The sequence below is a fragment of the Homalodisca vitripennis genome, chromosome X (genome assembly GCF_021130785.1).
Source record: "Homalodisca vitripennis isolate AUS2020 chromosome X, UT_GWSS_2.1, whole genome shotgun sequence".
Taxonomy (NCBI): Eukaryota; Metazoa; Arthropoda; class Insecta; order Hemiptera; family Cicadellidae; genus Homalodisca; species Homalodisca vitripennis.
Genome location: NC_060215.1, coordinates 85200787 through 85214360, shown reverse-complemented (window position 1 = coordinate 85214360; position 13574 = coordinate 85200787).

Below are 13574 nucleotides of genomic sequence, written 5' to 3'. Positions count from 1 at the left end.
AGTGAACTTACACACAACATGGTGGTTATGATTCCTGACTAGCGCGTCAGGTCACATTGTTTTGGTATGATTTGTTTATTTTAACCTAGTTTGTAAGTATGTGTTACGTTAGCTATTTACCTGAAGAACAGATCAGATTGCAGATCTCGAAACGTAATGTTACTGACTTTTTGTATCACTGAACGATGGAAAATATCTGGAAAAATCCTGTTTCCTTCATAATATATGCTGTCATTTATATGTTGATTTCGTTTAAGAAAAGTATGATCGGTGAAATTAAATAAGACGACCATATGTACTGCTGACTTAACACCGTTGAAAAATAAAAAGTCCGATCCTCACGGAAGTCCACACCTGCAAGATTGCAGTATAAAAAATACAATATGGTAAGTAACGAAACATTTGACTTAATTCTCATTGATATATAAACAATACACGATTACTTTAAAGACAAGGATAAGAAATTCATAAACATCCATAACTTAGTTCACCCATCTCAAAACAGACTTCCTGGACAGAAAATGCAAACATGCTTGCAATCCAAGCTCTCTATACAAGATTCTGACGTAGAATCGACCACAATGCGCGTAGGCAGACGTGGCAAAGTACATATAAAATATTGACTGGGATTACATGCAAATCATTATTTGAAAGTCAGTCATTTAAAGCAACTGATATCTATTACGTCCCTTCTAAGGGCAAGGTGTAAAGTTGCAGAAACTCTTCAATTTAGATTGTGGGAGCATACAAGAATGCAAGTCCCAGATTGTGACCCATGTCACGAATAAAACGTTTGCCTCAAGTTCAACGTAACGTGCAAGCTGTAAGTTGTATTGGCGGATACTCTACTACCGTGGAACGTGAGCGACGTGTAAGTTGTAGTGCTCGATACTCTTCTACCGTGGAACGTGAGCGACGTGCAAGCTGCAAGTTGTAGTGCCGGATACTCTACTACCGTCAAACGTGAGCGACGTGCAAGCTGCAAGTTGTAGTGGCGGATACTCTACTACCGTGGAACGTGAGCGACGTGCAAGCTGCAAGTTGTAGTGGCGGATACTCTACTACCGTCGAACGTGAGCGACGTGTAAATACAGATCTTTATAAGAAAGACGGTCGTAAAAAGAAAGACGGATTAGTTATACCCGCGTGGATTTCAAGGTTGAGTCAGGACTGAAGAAGGTGAGTGGACGTTCACATGTAAATGCAACGCTATGAAACCTTACACTTCTTTTAGATACTTCATCTTTATCATAATTTTTTGCTCTTTCAAGGGAGGTTTTAAAAGCCAAAAACACTAACTTTCGCCGTTCCTAATATGGCCTTTGCCATAAGTTGAATAAATCAACATCCTCGATTCCCGTTCCATGCCAGTTGAATGACTAGTTGCTTGGGCTAGGAATGTCCTCCCGGATGAGGAGTCTTTCGTTTACTAAGTACCTGAGATGATCGATCCAGAGCACTTCAAATTTAAAACTTCATGTGGGAAGACCAGCGAGAGTAAAAGTGTCACAGTATCTGTTGAAACTCCTAATAGAAAGTACTGTCCGATTGCGCTGGAGTTTTGCAAGTACAATACTGTTATTGTTGGTTTCTCGATAAAAACCATCGAAAGATTTGTAGTTACAATCTACTATCTAACAGCTACAATGAAATGTTTGTATGAAGTAATAATTTTTGATAATTCACGCACCGACAAAATATTATCAAATTTGTTTGAAATTGTATAGGTACCCCCGAAGTTCCCTTTTATATAAATCGATCAAAGATAAAAGTTTAAAAACCATGTGTTGTTTGGACAGTTTCATATATGTAGTTGTGGATACAGACAAACGATGTTTGGATCTCTCTCAAATAGTTATAACTCGTAGTTGGAATTCATCACAAAAGACATCTCTCGATGTGCACGATTCAACAGTATGTTGAACAAAGAGTAACAGAGAAAAATGATCGAAATTTTCCTTTTCTCAAAGAGACGATACTAACTCGATATAAGGCTCTATATAATTAATTCTCTTATCTCTATGTCTTTGCACAAACTCGTGAAACCGCCCTCGCGTGATATGTGTGATAGTAATTTACATTACGTAGCAATAACACACTGCTGGCGGCGTATCTCTACCCTCAAACTGCGAGGGAAACACCCTTTACAACCGTATAAATTTACTGATATCTTTATCATAAAATCAGACTAAATTTTTTCATTAGAATACTAAATAGCTATAAAAATATTGATTAGGTCTGATTGATTTGAAATCATTACCCAGTATTAATACAGAGATTATATACCCTAGTATTGGTTCTACGGCAAGAGTGGGTCAGCGAACGAGCCCGTGCTTGCGATCGTAGATGCTCCACTTACGATGGTCGTAATTTACATTTACTGGTACATTCGATCAAAAGTTATACCTACTTTCCAACTACTGTTTTGATGGTTACTTTCATCATCGTTCGTAGATGACTAGGAAACGTATGATGACAGAAGACACTTTCGTTCAATCAAACTCATTAACAGATATATGGTACCTTATCTTGTCAACAATTCCAAATTTCGTTTTGTAGAATTATCACTAAATGTTTCAGGACGAAGTTACATCAGGTGAATAAAAAACGCGAATGTCAACGGAAGTAAATAACACGTAAAGTAACGTGTAATGTAACGCGCACAGATTCAATGAATTAGACAAAGACACGGTACACATAGACGGTAAACCTACCGCACACGCACACGCACCACCACGTACCCAAACCGGCCGGTCGGCAGTGCAGACACAGGTCTGAAGGTTATGCCACTCTTTTCCTACTTCCTGGTTCATTATTATCTACTAAAGTGTCGTCAGTATTTGATAAAGTATTCTTGTAACCGAGGAGTATTTCGTTTAGTATTACAAAATTTGGGTCTATTACAGTGTCGTGGCTATTAAAAACATTGATTTAACCTTATTAATCCATTCCTCCAATTTTTATTTCAAATCCTCCCAAACTCCTGAGTTATACATAACACAAAAAATACGTTCCGAAACATGAGATAATAATGGGTTTGGCGCCACCACAATCAAATAGAACCAATACATTTTAATAAACATTTTATAATGAGAGATTGTTGCAAATTCACTTTCGAACAACACTCCATGATCATTTTCAACTATTTTTCATAGAATTACAACAATAATATTTGTCTAAAACAAGTCCAAGCATTTTGGTACATTTAAACTCTAACTGCACAATGATAATACACATCACTTTAGATATTAGAGATACATTGATACAAAATCAGAAATACCAGAAATCATTTAGGCTGAGCGAGACTAGTTTAGTATCTTGATGTCAGACAAAACAGCCTCAACGATATGAGGGAGTTGTTTGACAAACAGTCCCAGCCTACACACAACAGCTCAATGTAAAAAAATAAAACGATTGATGGAAATAAGGTATCATTAAATGCAAACAATTAGCGTTTATACATTTCAAGGACAGAATAATAAAGTTGAGGTAACTCATATAGTCGAAAAAATAACCGCTGGAAGAAATATTGCAAACTGATTAACGTCATGTTTGAATTTAAATCGCTTGACCACTCCTTATGAGTGCCATCCACCATATGGTCCGAATTCACTGTAATTTCTCTTCGCAGGTTATAACCTTCCACGACATTAAAAATTTCGATCTGTTTAAGGCGGTCCAATCGGTGTTTGGTTTAGTAACGTTTTTGACTATTTAAAACTTCATTTTTTAAATGGTATGTGTTAATAAATAAAATTACACATACAATGAATATAAGATTTAATTTTCCTTTGAAAATATTGTTATACGCGAAATGAGCTGGATGAAATTTTTCTTACTAGTAACTACGACATAGCGAGTAAAATATCAATGAAAACATTCTAGTGCCTCAAGTAGGTTTCGCCCTATAGGTTCGCCGATTTTGCTTAATATGGTGTATATACAACAGCATAAACCACATTATCCTAATACTGAACTAAAAATCTCGATGTATTCTACATCAATATTCATAATCCTTAACGTAATATAATAAATAATTATACAATGAAATGAAATCTTTTCTATTCTTATCCTTTGTCAAAGTATAAATATTTACATTATGTACAGATATCGGAAGAAGTAGTTAAATTATTTCTGTTTCCACTCCAACATACAAAATTAGGATTTCATTTAATATTATTATGTAAATCTGTTATTTTTATGTTATATATATATATATATATATATATATATATATATATATATATATAAAACCTTTTTATGTATAAAACTCCTAAGTATTGTAATAATTTAGTTAAGGCACTTGGTGCAATATTTATATGGAAATATGTCTAAATTATATTCTAACATTATTTTACATACATTTTAATTAGTTCCAATAATTTATTTACTGTAGTTTTACATAGTTTATATTTGTGTAATAAGATTAATTTTCCTAAATTCTTATAAAATCATCAAATATGAGTAAGCACCTCTTGAAATGTTCTATTTTCAATGGTTTTTAAATAATACTTCTTCTTGGTTCATAATACCTAATACAGTAACAATACATAATACATAATGTTTTCAAAACCACGCTTATTCTAGACTTTATGAAATGTATACTTTTTAAATTTTTTATTCCAATCACACCAACACATTCTGTCATAAACTGAATGGAATTATTTTATTACCATTTTTCTAAATTTCCTGTTCTAAATTTATTTTTACAATTTTTCGAGTGAACAAGAAATGATTTCTTATGAAATAAATTTGTGTGTAGTTTAAGTTTGAATCGATGTGGGTCAAGCAGAGATCTGTATTACTCTTTCTAAATTAAAGAGTTCATCTTTCAATTAGTCCTCAAATTTTATTTTTCATTGGTATAATGAACAATTTTGGACTCATCAACGTTTACCCAACTTACATAGAAAACTTTATGTGGGAGATTTCCTTATGAACTATAATAATTATAGCAACAGTAAATAATTATTGAGTAAATATCTTTGTTTGCCTTCAAATATGATTTTATACGTACACTAAGAAATTCCTCTTATAACTAAATATACAACCAATATATTTCAACCAATAAATACACATTATTGTTGTGACCTAGTAATAAATTATTAAGGATCCGACACGCGACAGGCCATTCTTAAAATCGCATCGTTGTATGTCTGTGCTATAACTCTTTGTAGAAGGGCCCTAGAGACTCGAAACTCGGTACATAAAGTGTTCTTGATCCAAGGAAGACCCCTACTGGTTCTGTGGCCGGAAAGTTTCAATAATCTGGGGGGAAAAGTAACAGTTCAGTAAGGGGAAATCTTACATTGTGTCGGGTCCTTCGATACTGCGTTGTATTGGTTTATTATTTACCAATGTTAAAAAAATGCTGAGTTTAACTTAGAGGAGTTAAATAACTATTATATTTGATCTATTTTTTGATATCCCCAAAAATCGAACAACATTTTTGTAAATATCTACGAATACACTGTTTTGGATATCAATCATATTATATTTAAATATTTACTTAGCTTCTTTCCTTATAGTTTACTTTCAACATTTTTCAAACAGGGTAGATCAATAATGCATATAATTGCAAGAATAATATTTAACCTGTTATTGTAGCAACAGAATACTTTTATTAAAACACCAATACCTAATGTTCTTTCTAACTGAAGGAAGAAGGGTATTCCCAGGACCAGGAAATGGGAAACCTCTAGTATACCAGAAATATCACCGTGAAACAAAACAACTTCATGAAAATAGAGAAAAATTGACGCCATTTTATTCTTAATTTATTAGCAATAGTTGGAGCTATGTGCAATTGTGTTTATCGCCCGTCGTATTGTTTCCCCTATGACGTATGACGTATTTGTCCGTTATTTGCTATTGACACGGCGATCCTTCGTTTCTCATTGCTATGTGCCACGCCCCGTTATAGTTTCATTCAGGGTCAATATATAAAACCTTTACATGTACCAATAATTAAATTACTGAATTACTTGTAAGACTACGTGTAACATCATACAAAGACTTTTATCATCATACAAAGAACTGTCACTCACTCTCTCACGCAGAAACAATTTCACTCATTCACTCGTGTCAGCCGTTCTTGATACACTTTACATCAGAACCAGAGAATGATCACGTTAGTTTAGGTGTTCATCCTAGCGGTTCATTATAAACACGTCAAATTTCTTCAGGGAGTGTATTGAGTAACTTGACACCAACCTCGGACGGCAAATAAGTTGTTCTGGCTTCTACTCCTGTATCGGTGAACGTTCTTGCATTGGACCTAGTCACACTTGATTCGGTAGTATAGGGCGACCTCAAGGATATAGAGGCAGGACAAAGTTAGCAATCCAAGCTCCCTGAAGGTAAGATGCATACAAGAATTACTGAAGTTCAATTTTGAAATGATTCGGATAGCTTTCTTTTGATTTCTAAATGCCATTTCGAATTTATATTTACAACAGCTGCCCCACAGCCTCCAGCGTGTCAGATGAGGACACAGAATGCCAAAGTAGGCTGTCCTTAGTATATCCATAGACCAGAATTTAGCAAGGTTTTGTAAGACATAAATGCCTGATGAAACCTTAGAGCAGATGCTTTAAATGTGATTATCCCAGGTAAGACCTCGTTCTAGGTGCATCCCTAGGAACTTGGTGGAATCGTTTTCCTCAAGGAGGACATCATCGGCCATCATGGCTACGAGGTCCTCGAGTTCTTGTTGCCGGAGGCTAAAGTTGACTGGGTTTGATTTAGAACTGTTGGCCCTCTGTTTTTACTCTGAAAACGCTGAATAGGCCTACCTATCCTGGTTATATTTTTTCAACCTTTACTTCGCCTGGTTAAATAAGCCACATTTACTTTACTTTACTTTCTATAAACATAAAAAAAATAATTTTAAAGAGGAACAGTAAATATTTGCCTGTTCTGAGGTTTAGCCGCATCTTAAACAGCGCCACATCGTCGCGTCCCCAATTCTAGCTAAGCAGGCTCGTGTCTTAAATTCTAGCTAAGCAGGCTCGTGTCTTAAATTCTAGCTAAACGGGCTCGCGTCTTCAATTCTAGCTAAGCGGACTTGCATCTTCAATTCTAGCTAAGCGGGCTCGTGTCTTCAATTCTAGCTAAACGGGCTCGCGTCTTCAATTCTAGCTAAGCGGACTCGCGTCTTCAATTCTAGCTAAGCGGACTTGCATCTTCAATTCTAGCTAAGCGGGCTCGTGTCTTCAATTCTAGCTAAACGGGCTCGCGTCTTCAATTCTAGCTAAGCGGACTCGCGTCTTCAATTCTAGCTAAGCAGGCTCGTGTCTTCAATTCTAGCTAAACAGGCTCGTGTCTTCAATTCTAGCTAAGCGGACTCGCGTCTTCAATTCTAGCTAAGCAGGCTCGTGTCTTCAATTCTAGCTAAGCAGGCTCGTGTCTTCAATTCTAGCTAAGCAGGCTCGTGTCTTCAATTCTAGCTAAACGGGCTCGCGTCTTCAATTCTAGCTAAGCGGACTCGCGTCTTCATTCTAGCTAAGCGGACTCGCGTCTTCAATTCTAGCTAAGCGGGCTCGCGTCTTCAATTGGCCCCAAGTTGGATTGCTTTTAAAAATTATTTTCAAGCTGAACCGCACTTTATTTAACAAATAATCGGGTTGCGTCTCGAGATATTTATCGTCATTCCTGAATAATTCTTAATGATGCCATAACGTGTCATTACCTAGTGGGCGTCTTTCATTACGTCAAATTGAACCGCGTTTAAGTTAGCGTCATTATAGCGCCTTTAATAGTGATAGTTCAAGTTTGCTTTGCTTCAGTTTATGTCATGTCGTATTTATTAGTGTCAAACTAGACCGAGTATTTGATTTCCGATCGTTTACACTACCAAAACCGCATTCTCTGTAATTATACATAGTGGTTTTGACAGTACTTGGGTTCTGAACAAGATTCATGTTATTAATCGTGTACTAAAATTGTATAAGGACATTGTATTATAAAACTACCTTTTTAATAAATATTCATAAAGTCACTTCATCTCATATTACATATAGGATTTTATGTGAGCATATGATATCATAATTATTATTTTTAGTGTACGGTTTCTGTAAAATTACTATATTTCAATTTTGTGATTATGATATGAATTTCTCTTTTTTCTTATATCCTTGCCTTTGTCACGTTGAAACTCATACCGTATTTGAAAATATTTACTTGGATATAGAACATCCATAGAGAAAGTAAAAATACAAATTGGAGTACGCCAAAAATTGAAGGAGTAGCAGCACTTTACGTTTGGTGTGGATACTGAGTGTGTGAAGTGCCCTTATGCACTCAGCAGAACAAGTGCGGGACAACATTTCCGTCTATCATGATTGAATATTTGTTTTGTAATAAAAGAATTTGTTCCAAGTTGAAAAATATTTTATTCTCAAATTTCTGAATTCCATTTTCATTTTTATTTTTGCAATATTTGAAGTAAACTGTTTATAAAAGTTTTGCAAAATCAACTCTCACTCTCATACAGAAAGCACCCATAGTGACCTATATAATTATATCATGATAAACATTATTCATAATTATTTGGATTTTATATGTTTTTAGAGAATATCTCCAGACTTTTACATAATTTAAAACTTAATTGCTTTAAGATTCTTTAACGTGTATGAATTTTTTTAATATACAGTCTAATAAATAGTTAAACATACCGTACTATAAAAAACAGTGTTGACTATTTTAATATTTAATAATCACATATGCATTTTCTTAACAAATTAAGATTTCGAAATAATACAATTCGGACAAAAGCCTAGAAAACTTGTACTACTATACCAATGAAAGTTTAATTATATATTATTTTCCCCAAAGCTTATTCCAAAATATGAGGGGATGGTACTGACTAGGCAATATTATATTCCCTTGCTTGTTGCACATTAAACTATAAACATCAAATTTTTATTCTAATTACTTATTGAACCAATGGTATTTCCTAATAGCTAGACCATAATAATTGCTTAATGAATTACGCGAACGTAATTTTCAAAACTTTACAAGACTTCACCACAAGCGACTAAATCAATTCAATCGCAAAAGGAATGTTGCAGCTATCTGAGAAACTAATGTTATGCTATCAGAACTACTCTTATTACTCTGATATTACGTGTACTACGCTACATATGTACCTTGCATCTATATGCACGCTATCAACAGCCCTGTTATCAAGGCCAAGAAAATTATCTCCCTGCTTTCCTTATGTGCGATAAATGTTTATTCAATATACTCCTATGAATTCAACGACCCATCAGTCTAGATAAATGTATTATCTTCTTTAAAATTGTTAATAATCTAGACAAAGCACAAAGAGAGAGAATAGGACTGGAAACGGAAGGAAAATGTGTTAATTGAAAGGGCATTAATTTCCATAATATCAGGGAATATTACAATTTGTCCGTTCAGATGTTGGAATATTTTGACGTACTATTTGTCCTTGCGCAGCTTCTCAGCTCTGAATGTCAGTCTGTTGTACATATCACTGTATGTTGATATCCGTCTTACATGTGTATAGAACTTACAGTCTTCTCAGCTCTGAATGTCAGTCTGTTGTACATATCACTGTATGTTGATATCCGTCTTACATGTGTAAATAACTTACAGTCTTCTCAGCTCTGAATGTCAGTCTGTTGTACATATCACTGTATGTTGATATCCGTCTTACATGTGTAAAGAACTTACAGTCTTCTCAGCTCTGAATGTCAGTCTGTTGTACATATCACTGTATGTTGATATCCGTCTTACATGTGTAAAGAACTTACAGTCTTCTCAGCTCTGAATGTCAGTCTGTTGTACATATCACTGTATGTTGATATCCGTCTTACATGTGTAAAGAACTTACAGTCTTCTCAGCTCTGAATGTCAGTCTGTTGTACATATCACTGTATGTTGATATCCGTCTTACATGTGTAAAGAACTTACAGTCTTCTCAGCTCTGAATGTCAGTCTGTTGTACATATCACTGTATGTTGATATCCGTCTTACATGTGTAAAGAACTTACAGTCTTCTCAGCTCTGAATGTCAGTCTGTTGTACATATCACTGTATGTTGATATCCGTCTTACATGTGTAAAGAACTTACAGTCTTCTCAGCTCTGAATGTCAGTCTGTTGTACATATCACTGTATGTTGATATCCATCTTACATGTGTAAAGAACTTACAGTCTTCTCAGGTCTGAATGTCAGTCTGTTGTACATATCACTGTATGTTGATATCCGTCTTACATGTGTATAGAACTTACAGTCTTCTCAGCTCTGAATGTCAGTCTGTTGTACATATCACTGTATGTTGATATCCATCTTACATGTGTAAAGAACTTACAGTCTTCTCAGCTCTGAATGTCAGTCTGTTGTACATATCACTGTATGTTGATATCCATCTTACATGTGTAAAGAACTTACAGTCTTCTCAGCTCTGAATGTCAGTCTGTTGTACATATCACTGTATGTTGATATCCATCTTACATGTGTAAAGAACTTACAGTCTTCTCAGGTCTGAATGTCAGTCTGTTGTACATATCACTGTATGTTGATATCCGTCTTACATGTGTAAAGAACTTACAGTCTTCTCAGCTCTGAATGTCAGTCTATTGTACATATCACTGTATGTTGATATCCATCTTACATGTGTAAAGAACTTACAGTCTTCTCAGCTCTGAATGTCAGTCTATTGTACATATCACTGTATGTTGATATCCATCTTACATGTGTAAAGAACTTACAGTCTTCTCAGCTCTGAATGTCAGTCTGTTGTACATATCACTGTATGTTGATATCCGTCTTACATGTGTAAAGAACTTACAGTCTTCTCAGCTCTGAATGTCAGTCTATTGTACATATCACTGTATGTTGATATCCGTCTTACATGTGTAAAGAACTTACAGTCTTCTCAACTCTGATGGCCATCTAGTTTTACCTAAAAAAACTCACATGTTTTGGAGTACCCTAGGGGGAAATCACCTAAGTAACTGTTACGTGACATCAAAATTTTATCCCAATCTTTAATTTAACCGACCCCGGATCCTAATGGAAGGGGATTCCACTCATGCAGTCGAGGAAGTACCTGTAACATTTAGACCATCTACTGAACTGTATCGTAACGGAGCCGTCTACCTCTCTTGCTGGTAATTACTATAACACTTTGTTCTCCACCGCTCGAATGGCGAGCCCAAATTCTTGATTTCCAAAGTCACCCAAAACGAGAACCTACTGTAATGATCAACGATGGTGACCTACACAGGCTTTACAAACCGTCATGAATCAAACTAAGGATATTGAAAGCCATATATATATATGCTATACTACATTAAAGGAGATAGACGTATCATTCATTAATATTATGAACGTTTCAGCAGTAGTGAACTTTAATTTAAACATGAATAGTCACATCTCTGGTTTGTAGCAGTCCTGAAGTACTGCTGAATTTTCAAAGGAGTATTCCTTCCTGCCTGGACACAAATGAATTTCCCCACCCATCATGTTCGTTCCCGAGTCGATATTTTTAGATTAAGCAAGTATGCAATCACCTCCTCTGTATGAATCTTAAGAGCCCACTTAGGTTCCACAACCAGAATAAGATAGTCAGTAAAATCCAAAGAACTAACTGAGTTTTCTATCTAAAAGTCCACATACCGAGAATGGGACTGAGAAAAACTTTCTTTATATTACTATCGTATCCTATAAAGAGATTGTATAATCCGCCTTTATAAACTGCTCTAAAAATAATATACGGTACGGTAAAAGATAATTAATGACAACAGATCGCCCTGTCTTATAAAATGCACTGGGTTAATAAACTGATTTTTGAAATCCAATTGGCACTTATCCCTCTACCAACACGTTAGTAAAGACAAGTAACCCATGCTGACAAATACCTTTGCAACATACAAGAGATGCAATATACATTTTTAAGTTAAACCGTGCTTTTGACAATATATCGCTTATGGCTGACATTTGACATTCAGCATAGCCATAGTCTGACGCAAATAGATTAAGCTTGATTTCTAGTGGCACCAAGAAAACATTTTATGGGGATACGTAATTGCTACTTAAGTTATACTGTCTCAGAACAATACTTACAACGGGATGAGTCTAAATTATCCATATTTGGAAATTCCAATCATCCCCTTGACTAACATCATATCCTTACGTCAAAGTCCCACGGAATACTACGTCGAATACATAAAGTGCCAAAGTCTAAACAACATGAAATAGCCTGTAGCCTGTACACAGAAACCCCTGTTGTGAATGCACTACACTAAATCATAAAAGCACTATGCACTTTAGTTTAATATAAACTATGAACACTAGTGCAGCCTTGCACTCCTGCCAGAACGACGTGTGCTGACGCCCTAGTTTACAGGCAAACCCATGTGTCAGCTTAAGTGACAAACCCATATCACCGGAAGCTGTGAGATTACAAAGTGCTTACCGTACTCCACTTGTGACACAAAGCACTGGCCTTAAAACTAGAAATGTTATTAATATTGTAGAATTACAAAGCCTTACAATATGTCCACAACGTAATGATCACTAGACGACTATGTATTCAGCAAGAATCAATAGCTTTTTACTGTTCTGTGCAGTACAATGATGGTGAGAAGTATTTGTATACAGCTTTGTTATTGTTTGTTACATATATTTAAAAAAACATTATTAGATATATGTCTTGTTTTCAGACATTATGTATCATGACTTGGTGTAAAATTAGTATTGATCATCTAGGCAGAATCCGCAGGAAGATATAGATAACCATTTCAACTAGGTAAACGTAACCCGTATAACAAAAATTATAATATGAAATCAGGACTAAAATCTCGTTAAAACACAACAATAAATTATATTAATATACAAAAATTTCGCGTTGAATATACATCCGTGTTAATTAGAATGTACTAAAGGCATTCTCGTTTTGATGGTCGTTTTGGAGTCTTTCTTTTATACAGTTTGATAAGGTCGGGGATTTTCCGGAACATCCTTCGGTATAAGCAAATCACCCTGCCAGCTCTTACGTCACGCAAGGAGGGGGCTTAACACGCATGGCCGTGTAAACGCTGTGAATTAGGACCCCTTTATTCAGTTCATGAGCATGGCCATGACTCTGAATTAGCAACCCCTTACTTCAAAGAGCAGTATAGTACCCTTACCTAAGAGGAGGGAGGGGGCTCAAACATTAGGAATTCACCAAGTACTGTGAACTCATGTAACACTCTTTCCATACTATAATACTACCTAGCCAGACTGTTTGTGCAGCCAGTCTGCACAGTTAATAAATGCTTTCTGTCGTAACTAATTTAAGAAAAGATAACTATTTCTCTGTATTCTCTAAATTAAGCTTATTACTATACGCCTGCGTTGTTTTGTAAACTCGACGCCTAGGTAAAGGGGACAGATTCCTACATTTAACAGTAACCGAGTAATGGACACAACAATTAATAGTTCCCTGTCACATTTTAGGACAGTGCATTACCACTACAATATATAACTGCCTATATCAGTGCCTTTAATATGACACTATCACTAGAGTTTAATAGCCGATTAGTTCCATTTGTTCGAGA